General features: G+C 37.1%; 1 pseudogene; it reads right to left on the reverse strand.

Moving 5' to 3' along the window:
- Positions 1-4,817: 4,817 nt before the first annotated feature.
- Wbp11-ps5 (WW domain binding protein 11, pseudogene 5) lies at positions 4,818-6,383 on the reverse strand (annotated as a pseudogene).
- Positions 6,384-25,370: the final 18,987 nt, after the last annotated feature.

Genomic DNA, 25,370 nt, shown 5'->3' on the forward strand with positions numbered 1-25,370 from the left:
ATAATCACCACTCTTGTTTTAAATGCTCCATTCATTTGGCTCAATTCATTTTGGCTTCTTTTCCTACTGCAAATCATGTATCATTCTCTCCATAGTGATGGCTTATATACTTCTATATCTACCTACCCAGCCTATATTCTACTCAACACAAAGAATAAACATTGTAGCAAGCTAAGTGTTTTCAGTAATTTTAATGTATCCTCTACTTTAACAAAACATATTAAACATTGTAGTACAGATTGATTTTAAAAGTGAGGATATAAATACATGGATAAGTAGGCCATTGGTTATTAAACATATAATTTTGCAGTAAACTTAAAACTATTTAAAAATAATTAAATCTTTAGGGGGACAATTCTTTGTTTAGGATCACCATTCCCACTGGGCATGGCCTAGTTTCAGAGCATGCTTATCTTTCAGAATTCACAATTCACATTTGGCTTTGATCTTTGAGGACTGAACTCTCCCTGCTGATAAGCTATATTTTAAAATCATCTAATATTTTATTAACTTTATAGCTAAAGGGGTTTTTGCAATATATAAAACTTCTTATTTTTAAATAATGGGATCTCCAAGTATTTTATTTATAGATTATCATTTTGGACTTTGGTAGGGTGCTTTGCTTCTCAGCAGATGAATGTCAATCAATTTTAATCCCAGTATTAACAGAATAATATACCTAGTAGAGATGGACTCTGTTCAGATATTGGTATAATCACTTAAGAGACCATACTTTTTTTTCTTACCTTTTTTTTCAACGTTGAGTCTTTGTTGTTAAGCAAGTGGAGGTGATTAAACATTTAAGGCCACACACATAGAGGAAAAAGTATGATGGATTGAGTTATGTTTCTTCAAAGTCCATGTCTACCTGGTACTGAGATGGGACCTTATATTTAGCCAGAATCTTTGACGCTGTAATCAATATAGGATGATGATGAGCTCATTCTGAAATAGCAGAAGTATTAAGCCTAATTAGAATATCATTTTTAATTAAGGATAAAAAAGCTGCTCAGAAATGCTAAGAGAAAGATCCTGCCATAATGTAGGAAGATACCAGAGTTATTCTGCCACAAACAAAAGTATGTCAGTTCTCTATGAACCAGAATGCAGAAGGTTCCTCATTGAAGCCTTTGTAGGACCCAACTGTGCTGACACCTAGGTATTCGGTTTCTAGCATTCTACTAGAGGATGTGTTTATCACATTTATTTACTAGCTGTGTTAATCTCTTGCGACATCCTTTGAAAGTGACAGATTCACAAATAAAACATTTGATGAAAACATGCTTGATGCATTTTAATGGCTTAATGAACATTGGTTATGTAAATGTTGAGTATATACTATACGTTATGTAAAATAATAAAAGGTAATCATTCTCAGGCATAAAAATAAGATAAAAAATCTGCTTCTGGATTTTCTATATGTACTTTATTTCTTCTGCTTTTAGGGAGATAGCTGTAGAATATGAAGCTAAATACAATATCGTGAACTAGAAAAAGTGCTTGGGAGATGAAATTTTATTTTATTTCGTTTTCTTTTATTTGCTTTATTTATTCTTCTCTGATATAATATATCCTGATTGCATCACTCCCTCCTTCTTCTCCTCTCAGTTCTCCTCCTCCACTTTTCTTCTCCCCAGATCTGCTGCTTCTCCATTTCCCTTCGGAAAATTACAGATCTCCCAAGGGTTTTCAAACAAAGAAGACCTAAAAGGATGATGTAAAACTAGGCACAAACTCTCATATCAAAGCTGGATGAATCAGCTCAGTAGATGGAAAAGGGTCCCAAGAACAGGCAAAAGAGTCAGAGACACCTCAATTTCCACTGGTAAAAGTCCCACAAGCTAAAGAAACACAACGTACTTATAGACCTAGCCCAGACCCATTTAGGCTCTATGATTGTTATTTCAGTCTCTGTGAGCTCCTGTGAACCCTGCCTTTTTGGGACCTATATTCTCCTTTTGCCCTCTACCCTCTGGCTTTTACAATCCTTTCTCTCCCTCTTTTGAGCGGTTCCCAGAGCTCCACCTAGTGTTAGGTTTTGGGTCTCTACACCTGGGAGCAGCCATTTTAAAAAAGATGGAGGGGCTGGGGATTTAGCTCAGTGGTAGAGCGCTTACCTAGGAAGCGCAAGGCCCTGGGTTTGGTTCCCAGCTCCGAAAAAAAAAAAAAAGAACCAAAAAAAAAAAAAGATGGAGAAGGTAAGCACTAGTACCAAGTTGCGGGTATCATTGTTGCCATGGCCACGATATCAATGATGACATAGAAAGCAACTTGCAATGGAAAATGTTAAGTCCTTTTTCTCTAAATGAGTTTGAAGACAGAGAGAAGAACTTTCGTTTCAAGCATTGAGCTTGAGAAGCATTTTATATTTCCAAGTTGGTATGATTAGAACATAGTAGGTTAAATAAACTTGGAACTTTGCATTGAAGTGTGATTAAAACAGAGAAGAGAAATGTGAAGAATTAAGAGACACTATTCAAACGCTTACTTTTAAGGACAAATCAGTTTTTCAGAAACTCAGGTCAATCCTAACTCCTACATATGTGCCATGCTTTTCATGGCCTCGCATAATCTATAGATAACATTTTCAAATGTGTTTGATACAAAAGCCCCGATGTGTACTCGGTTTTATATTTTTGTTTCTGCAATAAGATTGCTTTCTTCTTGAGCTCATTTCGCATTTGACATTTCAGAGTAAAGTTAATTTCAAGGAAACATCATTGCAAATTAATACAAGAGGTTTTCATTATATATGTATATATATGTATATATATATGCATGTGCATATATAGTGAAAGATAATCCCCAAATGTTTGCTTGAATTCCCTTTATCTTTGAAATTGTTGAAGTAACACTTACTTAAGAACTTAAAAACATAAGCCTTGGTTCCTTTTAATGCTCTTTCAGATTATTACATTATAGACAAATATGAAATCTGTTTTGGAATATAGGGACCCTTGTTTGTTGTTTTTGTCTTTATGTGCTATTTTATTGTTCCTATTCATTTATTACATTCTCTGTCCATTTTTCACAATTTTATTCCCTCATTCTTCATTTATTTCTGAAATGTTGATCTATTTTATTTTCTGTATGAGTGCCTTAATGTATAGACATGAGTCATATGGACACCGTGCGAATACAGAGGCCAGGAAAGGGTTTTATCCCCAGGAACTGGGTTTACAGGCAGTTGTGAGCCGCCATATGGGCGTCTGGAATGGATCCCAGCTCTACTGTAAGAGCAACAACTGAACTGCTCTTACCTGGAAAACCATCCTCTACCTTCTCTTCTTATTGCTGCTTTTGTGTGTGTGTGTGTGTGTGTGTGTGTGTGTGTGTGTGTGTGTGTGTGTTCAATAAACTGAAGAAATCTGTTCTGAAATCTTATTTTTTGTATTTTTTTTACATATTTCAAATACCAGTGTTTTTAATGTAAGTTCTTTTAATTAAGTGGATTAAAAACTACATGACATTTGATATTACCTAGTTGTATAATTTCAGAAAATGGTAAACTGAAGTACCCAAGTGAACAAGTGGGGAGAACACTACCTTATCTTGTGTCCAATGCCGTGGACCTGTAATTGAAATATATAAGGACAAGCTGAGGCATTCTTCCTTCAGTATCTGGGCCTAAGAGCAGAGTAATCTGAAGTCTGGATCGAGCACCAACTTATGATCTCTAGCAGGAAAGCAAAGGCAAAGGGACCTTATCTATGGAACCCATGGTTCTTCTCTAGTTCAAACATAGCCCTAGAGCTGAGTAAAGGTAACTTTTGGCCTAGCCACTAGTTCCTGCCATCCATACAGATAGCATTCCTGCCTAGTGAGTGACTGTGTGTTTGAGACTCTGAGAGAGAGGAACCATGCCTGTGAGCAGCAATGGTGTCCTAGACCAGCCTCAGGTGGTATATGTTGGACAGGTCAAAGAACCAGCTATGCAAAGCCATTTGTTTTGTATAGCTGGTCAGTGGTTACACACACCTATAATCCCAGCACTCTAGAGGCAAGAGGAATTCTGAGTTCAAGGCCACCCTAATCTACATAGAAAATTCCAGGGCAGCCAGCGGTACACAACGCAACTCTCAAAAACAACAACAACAGGAGAAGCAACAACAAATAACATTAACCCTCAGAACAAAACATACATAAACAGAAACCCACAAAGCCTCTTTTGCACTCAGCTCTCCAGGAGGGTGTGTAAAGGAGGGGTGATGTGCCTTGTGCTAGGAAGGCTGAATTTGGCCAAGGAGCTGCAGTTGATCTGGAAGAGCTGTGGTGCTCACAAACACAGACCCTGGAATCAGATAATGACCGACTCGGATGTCCACTCTGGATACACTGGAGGCTCTAAGTTGCATGAGTCCTTGGTACCAGGGGACAGAGGTGCTCTTCTCTAGAGCTTTTGTTCTTGTTTTTTGTTTCTTTGCTTTTCGTTTCCAGGCACCTTTCCCCTTAGCCCAGGCTCAATTCAAGTTGTTCATCCTCCTGAATCATCTGGAATTATAGCCACTGAATACCATACTCTGATTAACATACATTTTATTTTTTGAGACAAGGTCTCCCATCCTAGCTTGGTCTATAACTCATAACGGAGCCCAGGCTGTCATTGTATTTTTAATCCTCCCACTTCAGTGTCCATCCAAGAGCTGGGATTACTGACTTGCACCAAGTATGGCTTTGCTTAACTCCCCTTCCCCCATCTAACCCCGCACTCCCCCCATTTCTTCCTCCATATTAGGCTGGTCTGTATCTAAGTTTAACAAGATCCTTCTCTTCCACAAACCAGTACCCGGAACAGAAACCTGTCCTGTCACAAAAATCTACCATAGCAGCCCTTCCACCTCTTTCATGAATGCTTCATAAACATTGGCCATAGTTTGTACTGAGACAGGAACTGAAGGACCAGACCTGGGGGCTGCCTCGGCAACAGGCACAACAGAGTCATCCTCTGACCTTTGAGGAACAGCAGTCACCCCCTTATTTTCCAGGCACACTCTGAGTGCAGTGGGCACAAACTATGTGACCTCTGCCTTGGAACTGGGGATCTGGGGTTGGCACTGATGGTCACTGTGGCTTTCTTCTCCACCGTGGCTGCACCTACATCATCTGCTTTCAGTCACTGAATGGGGCTGGTTGTGGCACTCAACACCCCTGAGTTGGGCAAGGGAGCTCGTGGGAAAAACCCAGGTGGGACAGGTCCAAGAGAAGGCATCAATGGTTGGCATATCATGCCAAGATGAGGAGGAAGGATAGCTGGAGGTATAGGAGGAGGTAGTCTTGGTGGAGGTCCTCCAGGAAAAGGTTAGAGGGCAGATCTCGGGGAGGGCCAGAAGTTCGGCCTGGTGGTAGTCCTGGAGGTAAATTTATGGTAAATTACCTCATATTCCTGGCATTAGGGGTGGTTTCAGGAATGGAGGAACCCCTAGGGATGACCGAGGAGGAAATCTGGTAGGTGACCCAGGAGGTAACGGTGGGGCAGGTGGTGGTACAAGAGGTAGCCGTCCTGAAAGGTTAGGTCCTTGTATCTGAGAAGGAGGAACAGACTATGGAGGAGCCAACTGCTGTGAAGAGGCAGCGAATGTGCCATCAGAGTGGGAATCTTCTTTATGCTGCCTTTTCGATTGCTATCTGCTTCAGAACCATCAGTCTTTGCCATCATCCTCCTCTGAAAATTCCTCTACTACCCGTCCTTCCTCAGGAATTTCCTGAGCTGCTATTTGAAGCATCATGGCTTCAAGACGAGTCAGCTCCTGCTTGTTCTTCCTTCTGGACTTTCCAGATGTAACAGCAAATCCGACACTGAGACCTGATTTCTCCTCAACGTTGTGTGGTGTGCCCATTGTCATCATGGTGCATGAACTCATCAGATCTGTCAGTGTCGCTGGTTTTAGTACTGTCATCAGGTTTGTCCTTGTCCATGTCCTCAGGATAGGGATAGTGGTTTTCTTCACTGGGGCACATCATCATCATCATGGTTACACTTAGCACATTCTGATCTGTACTGCATGTCCTCATCTCACCTCTGAGAAGGGAGATCTAGAGCAAAGCCCAGTTGAGGGTCATCCATCTGCAGACCTTGAGGAAGTGGTGAGCCAGGTAGAGGGCAAGGTGATTTGTTGCCAGGAGGCAAAAGTGGGACACCATGTCCTAGGGAGGAAGGTTAGAAACTGCTCAAATTGGAGGCCTGTATGATGAGGTTTTCCTCAGGATGGATGCAGGCTGGGCACCTGGAAGCAGAATTCCTGAATCAAGATGGTGGAAGGACCATGCAGTATGGCTGGCAAAGGGGTGTTCTCTACTTCCACATGCTGAGGGATCCTGATGGCAACAAAGTATGGGTTTATAAATTTCCCACTCTTGGTAGAGGTTGTTGCTCTTTCTCCCATGTTGACAACTTATGAAGTCCCATTTATCAGTTCTTGATCATAAAGTACAAGCCATTGTTGTTCTGTTCAGGAAACTTTTTCCAGTGCCCATGTGTTCAGGGCTCTTCCCCAATTTTTCTTCTATTAGTTTGAGTGTATCCGGTTTTATGTGAAGGTCTTTGATCCACTTGGACTTGAGCTTTGTGCAGGGCGATAAGAATGGATTTATTTGCATTCTTCTACACGCTGACTGCCAATTGAACCAGCAATATTTGTTGAAAATGCAATCTTCTCCATTGTATGGTTTTAGCTTCTTTGTCAAAGATCAAGGGATCATGGGTGTGTGGGTTCATATCTGAGTCTTCAATTATATTCCATTGATCTACCTGCCTGTCTCTGTACCAATACCATACAGTTATTATCATTATTGCTCTGTAATACTGCTTGAGTTCAGGGATTGTGATTCCCCCAGATGTCCTTTTATTGTTGAGGATAGTTCTCATTATCCTGGGGTTTTGTTATTCCAAATGAATTTGTGAGTTGCTCTTTCTCTTTTCTTTTCTTTTTTTTTCGGAGCTGGGGACCAAACCCAGGGCCTTGCGCTTGCTAGGCAAGCGCTCTACCACTGAGCTAAATCCCCAAACCCTGCTCTTTCTAACTCTATGAAGATTTGAAATGGAATTTGATGGGGATTGCATTGGATCTGTAGATTGCTTTTGCAAGGATGGCCATTTTTACTATATTAATTCTGACCTTGGGAGATCGTTCCATCTTCTGAGATCTTTTTCAATTTCTTTCTATACACACAATTCATATGATCAAATTAATTATTTAAAAAAAAGCAAAACAAATCTCTGCAGTCCCACTAACTCAAAAATGGGCAGCTGTGAATGGAAACTCCAAGAATTTAGCAGTTGGACAGACTCAGGAGAGGATAGTAGTTTCAGTTGGTCTTCTGTATCAGCTGGAAACTTAAAGAAGTAGGTTCCAACAGATCTTCTGGAAAGTAAGTGCAAGCAGGTGAAGAAGAGTGAATCTTCCTTCTCTAAGGTTCTTAAGAAGGTGAGGCCCAGATTGAATGTGTGTGCCACTATGCCTGGATCTGGAACTTGCTTTGTTCCAGGCTGACCTTGAACTTAGAGATCTTCTTGCTTCAGTATCCTGGAATTAAAGATCTGTACTATCTTGCTTGGTCCTAAGCTTTTCATGACCATGCCTCAAGATTTCCATGTCAAGATCCAGGGCAGAAGTCTAAGCCTTCCAGGAAGCCCTGGGTCCTGCTAAGACTGAACCCCCAGTGAACTAGTCTATGGGGAGAGGGCGGCAATGGGGGGAGGGTTGGGAGGGGAACACCCATAAGGAAGGGGAGGGGGGAGGGGGATGTTTGCCCGGAAACCGGGAAAGGGAATAACATTCGAAATGTATATAAGAAATACTCAAGTTAATAAAAAAAAAAAAGTCTAAGCCTTCCAGTCTCAAGATAAGGATCACAGGTATGCCCTCCGTTTCTGGATGGTAGTTTATTCCAGATGGAGTCAGTAGACAACCAAGAATTGCCATTACAAGTTGAAATAAAACAGGAGTGGGGATAATGAATGTGACTTTGAGGCTCCCAGGATGACAAGAGATCAGCTAGAAGGCCACCCTTTAGTAATTTCTGTTAAGGGGCCTTCACTTTTATCAATTGGCATCTTGAAACCTCACTTCAAATACTTTTTAAGGTTAGATAATTGTAAATGATTATCAACATAGCTCTACCATTTGAAAATGTCTTTCATAAAAATTGTCCAGTTAAGTTTATTTTTATCCAAATATTCTTCCCAGAATGTAATGATTCACTCAGATTATGAAATTTATTTATTAATAAACTCCTATGGCAATAGCTACACATGTTTGGAATATGTCAATAGGGGAATATTCATGGAAGAAAATACATCCTGTGTGTGTACAGCACTATCTCACAGATAAATGAGAGCCCATACCATGTATAAAGAGGAGAAAATTTTTAAAGCAAACTGGGTGTGTGCATCCCTCTATTCACATTTTCTGATAACAAAATGGAAATAAGCTCCTTATTTCCATCAAGACAGCTGCCCTTTGGCAAAGCCTTCCCCTAATTTGTATCTCTGAATGTCTTTCTTTACTTTTTCTTCTTCTTTTATTCCTGTAGAGATGCCATCTAACAGAAAAGCCTTTATCAGTAATCCCACCTGATATATCGTCCCCATTTTCTGTTTCACACAGTTTTATGTTGTTCATTCTGAGTATTATGACATTATTAACCACCCGCCTTGTTTTATTGTTTCCTTTGCTGTGTTTGGGATTCATGCCTACATGCATGTTAGAGAGGTCTTCTTCCCAAACGCTGCTCTCAGCTCAAAAGGAATGTTTTAAAACCAGTAAATCAGAGGAAAATTGTGTTGATTTCATTCATGTGGGAAGTAATCCAGCCCTCCAATCACGCAATATGGAGAGCAGAGAAGATAAGAAAGTAGATACAAGGAAAACTGTGACCTGGAATCACAAAAAAAAATGGTTTTGTGATATATGAAAAGTAGTGATACAGAAAGAAGCCCAGAAAAAATTGTAATAACTTCCTATGTGTTTGTTTTAGAGAATTATTCTTGTTCCCCAAGTACCACCTAAGAATATGAGCTAATGTCTCCAGTGATGGGCATAGGGTAATTCGCATCTAGGAAATACTTGGTTTCTGAGGAACAGTTAACATATTTACAAAGTGCTTTCCCTTTCCAAAATAACTCTAAAATGTCTACTGGAAGTGAATGGGGAAAATTGCACATAAATAAAATATCCTTGGCTTCAAACACTTTAGTATGCTTTAGCATAAATGCCTTAACAATTCTGTCAATAAAAATGTGCAAATTTTTGTAGTAAGTGGGCGAATTATGTTTTTTTTAACCCAAAGGATAAAAATCATCTTTATCAATAAGAATGCTCAGCTAAGAGGAGAATGCAGTTTGTAAGTTGACATGTCTTTCAGGTACCATGGAATTAATTTACAATTCAACTTGGCCTGCAACCGTTTAATTCATTAGCTCACACTGTACATCTGGATGACAACTACCTAATAGCTGAGAGCAACTTCAGATCACTTATGCACATGCACACAATTTTACATAGCACTTCAGGCCAAAAATATTACTGTAGGAAAGGGGCTAAAATCTATATAAAGTCTGTACTACACTTAGCATCATAGGAAAATTAATTCCTAAGACTTGACCAATGAGCCAAGGGGTGGAGAATGTAATGTTATGTTTGCAGGAATGCCTGAAATATATTCTCAGCCTTCAAGGAATACTGCAAAATTACTACAAAATAAAAATTTTAAAAACTCTTTTGTGAAATATTTTCTCTTTATATATAATTTCCTCAGATCTAAATTTGAACTAAGGCTTAAACATAAATTGATGCTGCTAAAATTATTTTTAAAATTATCTATCTGTATGACTACTAAAACTAAGATATGATCAATCACCTATGAGCCTTTGATATGTGGTATTTTATTGTTTGTTTAGTTATTTGATTACAAGTATTCATATACAATACAGTTTTATTATTTTTCCTTCTCCCAAACCCTCCCAATTCTCCCTATCTACATACCAAAACAAGCTACAGAAAGACAACAACATCAGTAACAACAATATCAAAGTCCCAAAATAAAAATCAAAAGAGGTAAGCTAAAGATAAAACTAAGAAGACAAAATATGCCACCAATCCAAAGAAAAGGCAGAAAAGTACATAAGAAAACATAGAGTGTATTTTGGGTTGGGCAACTACTCATGACCCTAAGTATGCTGTTGAGCATTTTTGGTTGACCAGTGACATTCCACCATAGGAAGTGAATTTTCCCTTTCCCAGCGGGTTTCACAGAGCTGGGCTTCAACCATTTCAGAGAAGCTACTTTCTGTAGATGATAATGTAAATTGCAATGGAGAAAGATCTGGACATTTGCAGAGATTGGGAGATTTAGGGAGTTCAGCCCTATTTGGATAGTGATACCAAGTGACATTTGGAAAAAGTCAAAATAAAATAAAACCTACCAAGATCAAGATAAGGTCTTTCTAAATCCCACCTCCATACCTTTTTAGCTATAACTACCACAAGAAATTACATTACTGGATGTGGGAATTAATTGACAAAAACTGGTTTCTAGATATGCAATGAACAAATATTAAATTAAAATTAAATATGTTGCCAATCCAATGTGTTTCTGGATACTCTTGCTTATGCATCATCATTGGCCTTTGTTGAAGCCCTGCTTCTGAACACACATTTAAACCATACTGCACATGTGTTCAGGCACATGTTATCACATGTGACTACGTCACATTTAACCTTGGAAAAACACTGAATGCAGAGTCATTACTAGTATATGCTAGGCGAAAGGTTTCTGGTGCAGAAGAAAGGTTTTCACACTTATAGATACTTGATAATTTGTTTACACAAAATATAGGCTTATAATATTTTTCAATTTTCATTTTTCATCTGTATCAAACAGTGTAACAGTTGGGCTCAATTTTATTGAAATGTATGATATTAAAATATCAAACTTCAGTAATGAATTTTTGCTCTGAATTAGAACAGACGTTTTTCATGTTTTCTGACATATTACTAAGCATACATCTCATATTTTGTGCTATGTATTTATGAAAATAGCACCACAGCACTGACAATTATTAAATCAAAATACCAACTCCCTGAAAAGCTTCGAAGATGTTTCACTCACTGCTATAACAAATATTTGGATAAATTTGACATCTTTACAAAGTAAGCAAGTACGTCTATCTCCTAAACATGCAACATTCATCTTGCTTAAAAAAAGGAAGAAAATTATATTTATATGAATATTGTTTTAAAATAATTCTTTGTGGTTCCCTGGGAGGAGTGTTAGATTTGTATAGCTATTTTATAGGCCCATGTACAAGAAGTTGATTAAATATTTCTCAGGTAAATAGAAGTTAGGAGTGGAAAGCTCTAAGAATACCTTTCGTAGAATAATAACCTGAAGGCTTTGCTGGTAAGGAGAATATGGAGTCAGACATTTAGAAATTGTGCAGCTACTTGAATGTCCTACTGTCTCTTTGCTCCTTGCTTGATGACTTTGTTCCCTTATTTTTGTCAAGAGATGCTCAAGTGGAAATTTTAGCCTGGCACTTGAATGATGTTTGTAAATAATATTCTAATTTACCCCCAATATTCAATAACCATCAATGAAATTTGTAAATATATTTTGTGTTTATATGCTGCATTATGTAGACATATGAGCAAAATTGAAGAGGTTTGGACAGAGGCCATGAAGGTGTTTTTTGTAAAGGGTTTAGAGTTGTTTTACTCTACTGTGTTTAAATGCAAGAGCTGTATACTTACTAAACAATAGTGTTTCAGTTATGCAAGATACATAAGGTAGAGACATTTTTCTTATAACACATTTATAGTTAACATAATTATATAAGACACTTTAAATTCAAAGAGTCTACAATTCATGTTCCGTTATTTTCAACATTTACTTTGAAAACAAAGTATAAAACAAATGGTAGAATTGAAAAGGGTTTTCCCCCTGATGATTAGACACTATATCCACCTCAATCATTTATCAAGGAACACATAAACATTTTGCATTAAAAAAATCAAAACTTGACTGAATATCCTGTCATAGGGTACAATCCTATGTAAACCATCGTCCTCAGTAATAGAGCATAAGGATACACTTCCTGCACTTTGACCGTATCCATCTGCACAGTCTGGTCTGCTCTCAAGCTGGTGTTAGGCTTCCTTACACTGATTTCTATCTCACCAATCTTACGTATCTTTCCACTTTTAAATTATTTAGTTTTGAATGGACATAGATTTTTCATCTACAAAAGCTTTTTAAATATATTATATTCTTTGGTGTCTATATCACATAATGACTTAAGACCAAAGCAATGAAAATTTCGCAATATGTGCCAGACTTTTGAAAGGAAGAATGATGTTGTTTATCCAAAAGGCATTTTTTTTTCTCTGAGAGTCAAATCCATACATCAGATAGGACGACCTTGGGAAGCAGTGATAGGCATCATGAAATTCCCCAGAAAATTGCTAGAGATCAATCTGTTGCAGCTCTTAGTATATTTGTATGGCTGTTAAATTCAATCCTTAGTACATGGCTCAGGTAGATAAACTCTGAAGTCTCTAATAGCCCTGATACTCTACCATGGTATGTTTGCAAGTGATGAAATGTAATGCATTCTTTATTAGATGCAAAGTTGATTATTATTATCAATTGAGCTGTAGGTATTGGGATTTTTTGTAAATTTTTACTTTAGTATGTTTGACTGTAGGTTATATATTTTTCAAAAATCAAAGTTTTTTTTAATACCTATATATTAAATAAGCAATAGCCCTATGTAAATGTACCACTTTGAGAAAGTAATTTATGCCTTTTATTGATAACAATATTATAAATGATTTTCTTACATTCTTTAATTTTGTATTTGAAATTTACAGCCATTTGTAAGGGTCACTCCTTTATGTTTTCTAAGTTAGAAAATAGAAAGAGAAGCTATATTCTATGACAGAAAACAGGTAAGACTTGAAATAAAACATGAAACACATTACATTTCAAAATATAGTGCCCAGAAAATATTGAGAATTTCACTGAAATAGAAATGGCATTAGTTAAGAGAAGGGGATCAACTTCAATCAAAAACTTCAAATGGAAGATACATAAAACTGTCACAGTGTTTATCAACTTTGCTTGTTCCAGAGGACTGCCCCAACTTTGACAAATAATAAGTAGTAATTTCAGGGTCTAAATAAAAGAGCTATATATGTATCACACACACACACACACACACACACACACACACACACACACACACACGTGTGTGTGTGTGCACACCCAAGCACATGCACAGGCACATAAGTGCATGCGCACACACACACACATACACACTCACATATACACACACACATACACACACACACACACACACACACATTAGGATACTGTCACATGTTCTATGAACACCCATTATCCATTTGGAATATTTCATTGTCCAAGTGACTGAAGGACTGCTTTTCACTGCAACCACCCCCACCCCATTTGTGAGTACACACCTCCAATTATTGTTCTGCCTCAAGAGCATATGCACAGATTCTCACAATGATGTATTTCATTATAATAATTAGTGAACTGGAATGAGAAATTGATACAACTGTCAGATATCTAATGCCTGACTTTAATCCTAGCAACCAGAAGACAAAGAAAACCATATCCTTCTAAGTCAACTCTGGACTGTTCTCTTTGGAATGCTTGATATCTGCTGAGGTTATGCAGTAGGACAGTGTCTCAGAGTTTCATTAACCAAACAATCATGCTACCAGGACAGAAAGAGGTGGAGTTAAAATAAGGAGATTTTATTTTAAAGAAATTGCTGGTGGATTAAAAAATGACCTGTGTAAGACTAAGGTGTCTCCCATTAAAATTAAGCCTTCCAATGTTGATCGTTGTAGTTTGTGCAAAACTCTGCTATGTGCTTAGACAATTTTTCATCTTATTTTATATCACCTGTGGTAGGGTTTCAAGTATTTTGCTTAGCATTTGTAAAACCTGAACAGAAATCACCATTTACTTGAACTTCTTAAAGTTTCCATACATCCCTAAACTGACATTTTATCCTGATCTATTAGTGGCAACTAGCTGTTATAAGGTTATGTCACTTACTGCATAATTAGTTTGCCTATTTACTTATTGGAATAAAAATACCAACATCAACATTCATATATCCCTTTCTGCGCATGACCGCTCCATGGCATAATATCTCATGTCTTGTAAGAACTCTACCTGTAATATCTATGTCTTGCAAGAATTCTAGCTCTAGCACAGCTAGAATTTTATATTCGTTTTTACATAAAACCTATTAGGCTTTCATTTCAAATTTTTTAGGTTATATCTTTAGAAAATCCTAATGCCAGCCAAAAATAGACTTCACATGAAGATGAACTTGAATAGTAATTCCATTTCAGTAAGACAGTTTTATTTTGAGATAATGAGTTTCATTGTGTGTAGAAATATAACGTACTTTGATCACATCCTCTCTTACTGCACCCACTTATGCTGTTCATGGGTCCTATTGCTTCACAATAATTGCCTCTGAAAGCTTTCCTGTCTGCTTCAGGATTTCAAAACGAGAGGAAGCATGCATTGCTGTACTCCAATACTACATTATTTTCTAAATTTTGTCATCTCCAGCTAATATATATTTACTGGAGTGGGAGATTCTTGTTTTTCTAGTGACTGAGTCATACTCGATTATGTTAAGCATTCCAGTATTTTAGCCAGGTCATCCTTTGATAAACCCCAAGTTTGATTTACTCTGTTACGCACTGCAAGTCGTGCCATGGTCAGCATGGACATGCAGGGATTTCTGTTGTATAAGCTGGCATTTCTTTTTCTCTAGGCCTTCATTAACGGTTCTTAATTTTGCCTTTATTTCTTGGTTTGATTGCTTTTCCTGTGGATCTCAGCTACTCTGACTTATACAGGATAATACATCAACTTTCTTTTTATTTGCACACACATTACAGTTTGCATATTGAAACCTTTCTCATGCTTAGCATCCACTTTCTTCTTGAACAGTGATCGCTGCAGTTTATTTGTTGACTCATTTACTGGATCACTTGTTATGTTGATGTTTGAATTTCCTTTTGCTTATAAATTCTGCACACTCATCCTCTAGGGAAAGAGCATGTTACAAACACTCTCCTCTGTTTTCTAGTCCATTTCTTCATTCGACTTCGGTTTCCTTTCCCAACAGATACCTCTTAGTTTTGTGGAGAGCAGTTGGTCTGTAGCTCCACTCTTTCTCTAACACACTATTCTCAAAACTGCATTGCTTCCATGTTCCCATCGAGTATTCTTCCAGTTTCAGTCTTCCGTTAAGGTAATCAACCATTGATCCATTCGGAGTTGCATTTTGAATGAGGATAGTGATCTGGTGTCGATCTTCTACTCCACAACTCTCTCAGTACTATCTGGTAACCAGCCAGTCTTCTCTCCAGCATTCACTTTTATTTAGTTGGAGAAGAATCACATGGCTCCAAATATTTATTTTCCTGTGTTCTATTGCATTCCATTTAGGTTTATATTATTTTCACAAACACATGGTGTTTAATTTGCTATCCCGTCTTACTGGTATGAGATGAAAGCAGTCAAACTGACCCTTAGAGGGCTCTGGGTGCAGAACAGCAACCTCTTTATCTGTGGTGGTTCCTGGTAATGATCCCAAATCTGTGGCATTCTTTGCACGAACGCTTTCCTGGGTTGAATTTGGGCTTACAGGAGTGGCTAAGATGTTTTCTTCCCCCTTAGTATCTTGAGTATACAGAAAGTGTGGGAGAGAGAAAAAGAGAGGTGGGGGAGGGAGGGAGAGAGAGAGGTGGGGATAGAGAGATTGTGTATACATTCGAATAAGTGTGTATGCATTCATTTTATGAACATGTATTTATGTATATATGTATGTATGTATGTATGTGTATATATATTTGTGTGTGTGCTTGAAGGGTCCCATTCCTATTCTTTACAGTCCAAGGTGGTAAGTCTGCGCATCTCTTCTGATTCATATTTATTTCTTGTATTTTATCTGCTAACAGAATTTCTTTGGACAGAGCAGAACTTTCAAGTCACTCTGATAGCTTTCCCATATGATACCATGGTGAATCAACCTCATAGAGATGCAGGAGGCAAACTGTATATTTTGTCATTTTATTTCCTCTAGCTCTGAATGTTTGTGATAAAAGAACTGGAAGAGCTTGAAGGGGCTCGAGACCCCATATGGACAACAATGCCAAGCAACCAGAGCTTCCAGGGACTAAGCCACTACCTAAAGACTATACATGGACTGACCCTGGGCTCCAACCTCATAGGTAGCAATGAATAGCCTAGTAAGAGCACCAGTGGAAGGGGAAGCCCTTGGTCCTGCCGAGACTGAACCCCCAGTGAACGGGATTGTTGGGGGGAGGGCGGCAATGGGGGGAGGATGGGGAGGGGAACACCTATAAAGAAGGGGAGGGGGAGGTTTAGGGGGATGTTGGCCCGGAAGCTGGGAAAGGGAATAACACTCGAAAGTTAATTAAAAGAGTTAATAAAAAAAAAAGAAAAAAGAGAAAAAGAAAAAAAAGAAAAAAAAAGTCATATGTGGGTAAGATGGAATGAAAAAGAAACTTCAAGTCTAAAGGTATTTATCTTAGCGATGAAACATGATTGAAATTGAAAAGAAGTTGCTATAAATTTTGACCCCATTCTCTTGTTCAATTTTACAATTTCGGTGAAGATTTGTAACTTGTAAACATCCTTCGGTGACTTTAATGTATTCATAACGATTCTCTCCCAACTTCAGAAATTAGAGTTACACACGTTGTGTCATAACCTTTGGCATCTGAAGCTTTGATTGTGAAATGTTTATTTGTGTTTTGTGACATGCATTTCTATTGAAGATAAATATGCTTTGTCTCCTCTACTATCCAGAGCCCTTACAGTTTAGGGAAAATTGTCTGGGTCTTGAAATCATCTTTTGCTTTAAACAATGCAACTTTAAATTGTTAAAATGATGTGAAAGCAGTGGTACAAAAGAGGAAGATGTCTTTATACACAGCCAAATTGTCAGAGAAAAATGAATGAAGTGCCTGAAACAACATTATTCGGCCTTCAAAGAAAAAGAAATTCCATGTATTTGTTATACAAGATGAACCTAGAGGACATTTAGCTAAGTAAACAATTAGTTATAGAAAGATAAATAATTTCTGATTGCATATTTAAGTATATCTGGAAATATCCAAACTTGGAATTAAGAATAAAATGCAGGTGTCATGTGCTAATAGGAAGTGAACTTTAATAAGTCATGCAAAATTTGTAAAGTCCAAAGTTCTGATATTGAAAAAACCCTGTGAATAAATAATAATGAGCCTTATTATAGGAGGGGCAGGAGACGGTGCTCAGTGAGTAAGGATGTTTGCTATGCAAGCATGAGGACCTGAGTTCAGATTCTAACATATAGACTCAAAAGCAATATTCATGCCAACATCTGTAATTCTACATTTCACAGTGCTGAGACAAAAGCATCACATGAGTTTACAGTCTGTCAGTCTCATTCAGGTCAGGTTAGTCTCAATTATCTCAAAAGAATAAAGCAGAAAATGATGATGCAGGACATTTGCTCTGCACATTTGCATATATATACTCACACATCGATATGCATTGGCTCCATATGTGTATACATATCACAGATACACAAAAATTATGAAAGTAAATAATGTGCTAAATATCTTGTCATAATAATAGTATGAGTGATACTACATTTTAAAACATTTCACTTATTTACAGATCATAAACTACACAGGATGATTGCAATTTATAAAAGAAATATTAAATGATGAATCAACACAGTAAAATACACAATAGTACTCATCTGTACGATGAATCTGTGTATCACTCTGGTGGGAGTTTGATACATGTTTAGAGTTAGTCTGATAAACAGGTCAAAGATCATGTTGATCAGAAAGCCTTGGGAGGAAAGAGAAATTTTATCTCCTTGAACTTTTCCTCTACTTCTTGTTTCCAATCAGTATCTTTGGAGTTGTTCTTAACAGCATCTCTACAAGAAATAGAAGTGATAAATCATACCACCTATCAAAACATCTATTCAAAATGACACAAATCTATTTTTACATAAGCACAATTTCAGCAACTGAGGTAAAGAGAAATGTGTATAGTGTATAGTTATCCAACAGAAGCAGAAATCTGCGTAGGAGCCCAATAAGTCTAAGACTAAAAATGTGAAGAGGCATATTTGGGACCCAAATCCAAACATAGTACATTTAAACAGATACAGGAATTACATATAAGGACACATGAATTAATGAAAACAGTTATTTTACATAGTTGAAAAATGAAAAAACAGTAGATGCCATCAAAACTCACTAATCAAATATGGAGAACAATTTGAAAAAAAATTATGGTTGAGTAAACATATTCCTCTACTAAATAATATAGACACGAACCCACAAAAAAGTGACTAGACATAGAATTCATTGTTTTCTACCTCCCTCTCTCTTTTCTCTCTATATACATCTATCTTTATCTATCCCTCCAAATCTCTTGGTCTCTCTCCTCTCTATAGTTTTAGAGTTTATTGTCCTACATTACACTATGATATGGATACAGGGATTTCTACCCCCATTTCTTTCTGCATTCAGAATTTATAGTTTGTACTGGTGACATGAGTAAAGGTTTAGTCTGTAGGTTTCCTCTTGATCTACTCAACTGAATAGGACAAGTTGAGCCTCACCATATTTCATAATAAGAATAGACTGGCAGGCTAGTGATAAAAGGATAGAGCATTCAATTATGTTAGTAACAATTCAAGAACATCACCTCCAGTAGAAATGCTTTGCTTATGTTTTATTTTGTTTTGTACTGTTGTTTGAAAACAGGGTCTCACCATGTAGCTCTTGCTGGTCTGCAACACACTGTATAGATCTGGCTGCGCATAAACTCACAGAGATCTGCCTGCCATTGTATCCTCTGTGCTGGGACTAAGGTCTTGTACTAGTTACCATGTCCATCTTGTTTTCATAGTATTTTAGATTGAATTTTTGTCAATTGCATTCAAGGATCATTTCTCTTAAAATAATTAATAGCAATAAATGAAGAGATAAAGCAAACATGCTCATTCTAAGTAGGTTTTTAAAAAATGAACTAAAAAGTAGGTTTTTACATGTCTATGAAAGTCTGTCTCCACCTCCCCTCTTACCCAGATCCACTCCTGCTCTGTTTCCCTTCCATAAAAGCACTACTCTTGACCTCTGTACATTTAATGAGTTGTGTTCATGCTGTCAGGTTGTCAAGAGGGACCCTCCATTCTAGCATTAGCCTGAGATGCTTGGGGATCACCACAAGACCTGATTGATCAACAACTCAGCAGAATATACCTGAGTCATAACACCAGAAACTTTACCAGGCTACAAAAGATGACAAGTTCAGATTCTGCATTCTCTATTACAAAGAATATTCACCAGGATCTCCCTCATAGATTCCAGGAACTTTCCACTGAGCCAGGTATGCACAACTCCCTAATGCCTTCCAACCCCAGCTGTCTCTGCCTACATTTTCTTCCCTCATCTCCCTAGATTCCTCCTATACATTCCTCTTCATAGGTCCCAGTCCACCTATATGATCTGTTCAATGACCCCTACCCAGCAAGATCCATGAATGTTCCTAGAGGTCTCTTCTTCATCTGACATCTCTCATTCTGTGGATTGTAGCATGATTATCATGTACTTAACAGCTAATATCCACTTATAAGCGAATACCTACCTTATTTGTTTTTAAAACAGTTTCAGAATCTTCACTAACAATAGAAGTGTGATTAATCCTTTTAATGCTCTACTAGAACTAAAATTCAATCATCCTCAACTTCAGTAAAATCCTAATTAGCATATAATTTTGGTACAGAAATATTACTATTGATTTCAACACATATTGAAAACTCCCCCACAATCCTGAAAAGAAAGTCCTGAAAGGCAGGATTCTAAAATGAATAACAATTAGTCCAGCTCATAATCAAAAGAGAGTGGAGATAAGCTATTTTTGCACTCCATTCATTTCTTAACTCTAAATCATACAAGCTTCAGTTATTAAATACTATGTGGGTTAATGTTTTGAAATGAAGGATTTGCCTCTTAATGTGAAACGTGCAGTTTATCATGGAGTTGATGAAGGAAATGTCCTTGGCTTAGTTACTCTCCCGAGAGGACGGTTCCTTTTTAGGTCTAGGTTCTTGGCACATAAAATGAAAGAATGAAAAAAGTGAAATTCCCGTATGAAAATATGACAGAATATTAATAGTATGAAGTAGTGCCATTTCTCATAAAGGGTTGAATTTCAAATATTAATCATTTTGCTGGAAATTCAAATACTCTCATTGGAATATATCTTATGTTTTCTAATGCTTACTATAAAACTGGAACACATTCTTAAAGTAAACATCCACAACTGACCTTCATAATAATAACATAGTCAAAGAATCTAACAATAACCATTATGAGCTATATAATTAAACACTGAGTGCAAAAGCATAAGAATCTATAGAATCTCATAAAAATATGAGGCAGGATATTTGAGATTGTAAAAGACAATGATATTGTTTGTGATCACAGTTTAAAGTCATAGCATACATGTGCTATCATTTTGCAAGATTAGTATATCAACAAGACTCCAGAGTAATAGATTATTCATTATTCTCTATCTTTTTGAAGAAATGCTGAGAATTAATTTCAATAAGAGAACATGAAAAAATGTTAAATTTGGCCACACAGTTCGCATCATTTAAACTAAACTATTAAAATACATTGGGTTTTTTATACATTTTACATACCAATTGCTACCCCTTAATACAGTCCCTCTCTGCTTCCCCCTCTCCTTCTCCTCTGAGAGAGTGGAGCACCTGCTGGGTATCTCCCACCCTAGGAAATCAAATCTCTGATGGCCTAGGCATTTCTCACACTGAGGTCAGTCAAGACAGTGGAGTTGGGGGATGGACAGACAAGAAAAAGCTTTAGGGATAGCCCCTACTTCTGTTGATCAGGACCCACAAGAATACCAAGCTGCACATCTGAAATCTACATCTATATATCTATATCTATATCTATATCTATCATCTATCTATCTATCTATCTATCTATCTATCTATCTATCTATCTATCTATCTATCTATTTCTTGGTCCAGCCCATGTATGCTCTTTTTTTGTTGCTTCAGTCTCTGAGAGCTCCCAAGGGTCTAAGTTAGTTGACTCCATAGGCCCTTCTGTAAAGTCCCCTTCTGGGTAGGTAGGTCCTCTTAAGATCCTTCAATACTTCCTCCAAATTTTCCATGAGAGTTCCCAAGCTCCATCCAGTGTCTGACTGTGGGTCTCTACATCTGAGTCAGCTGAAGAGCCATGATAGACTCCTGTCTGCAAGAATAACAGTGTCAGAGATTGGTGCTTACCCATGGGATGGGTCTCTGGTTGGGCCAGTTGTTGCTTGGCCATCCTCTCAGTCTCTGATCCATCCTCCTTCCCTGCATTTCTTGTAGACAAGATGAAATTTGGGTCTAGAGTTTTGTGGGTTAATTGGTGTACCTATTGCTCCACTGTGTTTCCTGCCTGCCTACAGGAAGTACCCTCTTCAGATCCCATATCCCCATTGCTGTTAATCTCAGCTTAGGTCACCCCCATAGATCCTTGGGAGCTTCCCCTATCCTAGATCTCTGTCACATCCTTGAGATCCCCCTATCTCTCCACCACTGCCAGCTTCATTTCACCTCACACCAGTGAGAATGGCTAAGATCAAAAACTCAGGTGACAGCAGATGCTGGCAAGGATGTGGAGAAAGAGGAACACTCCTCCATTGTTGGTGGGATTGCAGACTGGTAAAACCATTCTGGAAATCAGATTTCTGGTCATTCTCATGACCACCAAGCCATCTATTCTACCCCCATACCAGATTCTGGAACCTCCTCCTTTTTCCTCTCCTAATCTCCTTCTCCTACCCAGATCCCTCCCTCTATCTGCTTTCTATGACTTTTTAATTTACCCTTCTTAGTGAGATTCAAGCTTCCTTGCTTGGGCATTCCTTCTTGTTTGATCTGCTTTGGGTCTGTGGAGTATAGCGTGGTACATGTATTTTATGGCTAATATCCACTTATAAGTGAGTACATACCATGAATTTCCATTTGAGACTGGGGTTCTTCAGTCAGGATTATACTATCAAGCTCCATCCTTTGGCTTGAAAAATTCATGATGTCTTTGTTTTTAATAGCTGAATAATATTCTACTGTGTAGATGTACCACATTTTCTAGGGACATCTAGGTTGCTTCTGGTTCCTGGCTATTGTAAATAAAGTTGCCAGGAACATAGTTGAACAACCATCTTTCTGTGATACTGGCATGTCTTCTGGGTATATGCCCAAGAGTGGTATAGCTAGGTCTTGAGGTAGAACTGGTCCTAGTTTTCTAAGAAAATACCAAATTGATTTCTAAAGGTGTTGTACAGGTTTTTACTCCCCTGCCCCAGCACTCCCCTTGCTCCACATCTTTTCCAGCATGTGCTACCTCTTGAGATATTTGATCTTAACCATTCTGATGGCTGTAAGATAAGATCAGTTTTGATTTGCATTTCTTGATGACGAAGGCCGTAGAATATTTCTCTAAGTGCCTCTTGGCCACTAGAGATTCCTCTATTAAAAATTCTATGTTTAGCTCTGTACCCCATTTTTAGATCGATTATTTGGGTTGTTGGCATGTAAAGTCTCGAGTTCTTTATAAATTGTGGTTATTAGCCCTCTGTAATATGTAGGATTGATGAAGATTCTCTCCAGATCTGTAGGCTGCCATTTTGTCCTAATGACAAACTGAAGCTTTTCAGTTCCATGAGGTATCATTTATCAATTTTTTGTTAGAGCCTGAGCCATTGGTGTTCTGTTCGGGAAGTTGTCACCTGTAACGTTTTGTCCACAGCATTTCCCCTGTTGTAGTTCTATTAGATATAGTATGTCCAGTTTTAAGTTCAAGTCTTTGATCCACTGGGAATTGAGTTTGGACCTGATACATATGGACCTATTCGTGTTCTTCTACATGCAAACATCCAGTTAGACCAGCGCCATTTTTTGAAGATTCTTTCTTTGTTCCATTGTGTTTTTGTCTTACTTTTTCTTCTTTTCAAAAAGCAAGATAGGTGTATGGGTTTATTTCTGGGTCTTTGAATTGATTCAACTGATCAACTTATTTGTTGCTATACCAATACCATGAAGTATTTATTAGTGTTAAGATATAGTGTATGAAAATATTGACTTCTTTGTCCATTTTGTTTTATTTTTGTTTTCTTTCTAAATTTTTAAAATTAAAAACATGTTGATAGAAAATTAATAAATAAATATAATTAATTGTAATTGAATAAGAAAACTTTTGATGTGTCATGTTTGGTTTATTACCACGGGAGGTCTTCCATTTTTTTAAAGAGATATGGAGGAGGACGGGTGCAAAGGGAAGTCGCAGGAAAGGGGATGAGAGGGGGAGGGATATAGTGAAGATGTTAAAAATAACAACAAACATAAAGACAGTACATAAATAAAATAAAAATAAAACATCATTGATGCAAGAAAAAATTACTGAGTATTAGGGATCAAACTATTGCCTTGCATAAACATGTACTAGGTAAATGCTCCCAATTATGTTCTAATGTCAGACTCTTATATTTGCTACCATACTTTTATTCATTGTTTTCTTCCTTCTTTCCTTCCCTTCCTTCCTTCCTTCCTTCCTCCCTTCCTTCCTTCCCTCCTTCCTTTATTCCCCCCCCTTTTTTTTTATAAGTAGGATCTCAATATTTAACCCAGAAGGGTGTCAAACTTATGATTCTCTTGCCACAGCTTTTTGAGTGTTTAGGTAGAAGTGATGCACTATTTTCTCTCATGAAAATCATAAATAATTTCACAATTTTCCTGATAGAGTTCAGGGGTAAATATTTTAATTGTTTCAATTTGTTCTAAATAGCTCATTATTTCATGATATTTTTCTGTGTAGACAGTTTTCATATAGCCTTCCTACACTCTGCCCTGTAGCTGTAGAAAGAAGGAATGCCTAATCCAAGTTTGAAGTATGGATATTTATATCAACTAATGTTGTATTTTATTGAATATTTTAGATTTTGTGGTGCTTGAACCACTAAATTAGAAGGAAAACTGTTGTTATTGTAAAGAAAAGAGACAGAGTAATAAGTTGATAAGGCCTGATATAGTTATCTGAATAATATGATATATATAATTAGGTAACATATAAACTTTTAAATTATTTACATCTTGGATTCCCTCTAAGCCACTGTGATGGAACTTAGGATGTAATCAGGAAAAAGTTGTTTATTATTTAAATAATGGTAGGCTCAAGCAATCAAGTTATCATTATGTTTAGCATTGGCTAGATCCAGGATATTTATATGAAAAGGTAAAGAATGTGTAATCTTATTGACATGTTGATGGTTTAGGTAATAATGAGGTAAAATTAAATTATTATTATTATTAAATTATTATTATTATTTTGGTTTCTTGAAACAGAGTTTCTCTTTGTAAACTTAGCTGTCCTTAAACTAACTGTGTAGTCCAGGCAAATATTAAATAATATAATTATTTGAGGTTTTATCTAACCGTATATTATCTATTTCTCCTGTATCTGTACTGTATTCTTCCATCATCCTAAGTTAGAGCCTCCCTCCTATTATTCTATTTCATTCTTCATATTATCTGTGTCTTACTATTCTCTTCCCACCCAACTCACTATCCATGATTCTTTATTCTTTGCTGGTTTTTGTGGTTACTCTATTTGTATATGTAAATTTGCAGGTTTAGAACTAGAAGTTTCAGATGAGAGAGAAAATATTGTTCTTGCCTTTCTTGGTCTATTATCCCAACAATATGATCTGCCATAGTTTCATTCACTTAAGTGCCAATTTCATTTTTCTTTACACCTGAATAGTATTCTACTGTGCATATTTATAACCCTTTTATTAACCATTAGTCAGCTAAAGGACATTTAGGTTGCTTCTACTTCCTGGATATTGTGAATAGTTCAGTAAGGAACATGGTTGAGTAAGAATTTGTGGAGTAGGCTATGAAGTCCTTTGGGCATGTGCCAAGGAGTGATATATCCTGGTCATTTGCTAGACCAGTACAATTCTTTACTATGTCCTAAATCATATGTTTATATTCACAGAGATATATTGATAACACACATCATCAAAGATGCTTTTTTTTAGAGAAAATAGAGACCATCACAGAAAACCAAGAGTGCATCATGCAGAGATCAATGCATTGTGGGGTATACAGGCTCAAGGATATATATTCGTAATAGATTCTCTAAAGTCCAAGAACAATATATAAAATGCATGGAGAAACATTGTAAGAGACAGCTGTTAAA

Source organism: Rattus norvegicus, chromosome 9, assembly GCF_021556685.1.
Source record: "Rattus norvegicus strain SHRSP/BbbUtx chromosome 9, alternate assembly SHRSP_T2T, whole genome shotgun sequence".
NCBI lineage: Eukaryota > Metazoa > Chordata > Mammalia > Rodentia > Muridae > Rattus > Rattus norvegicus.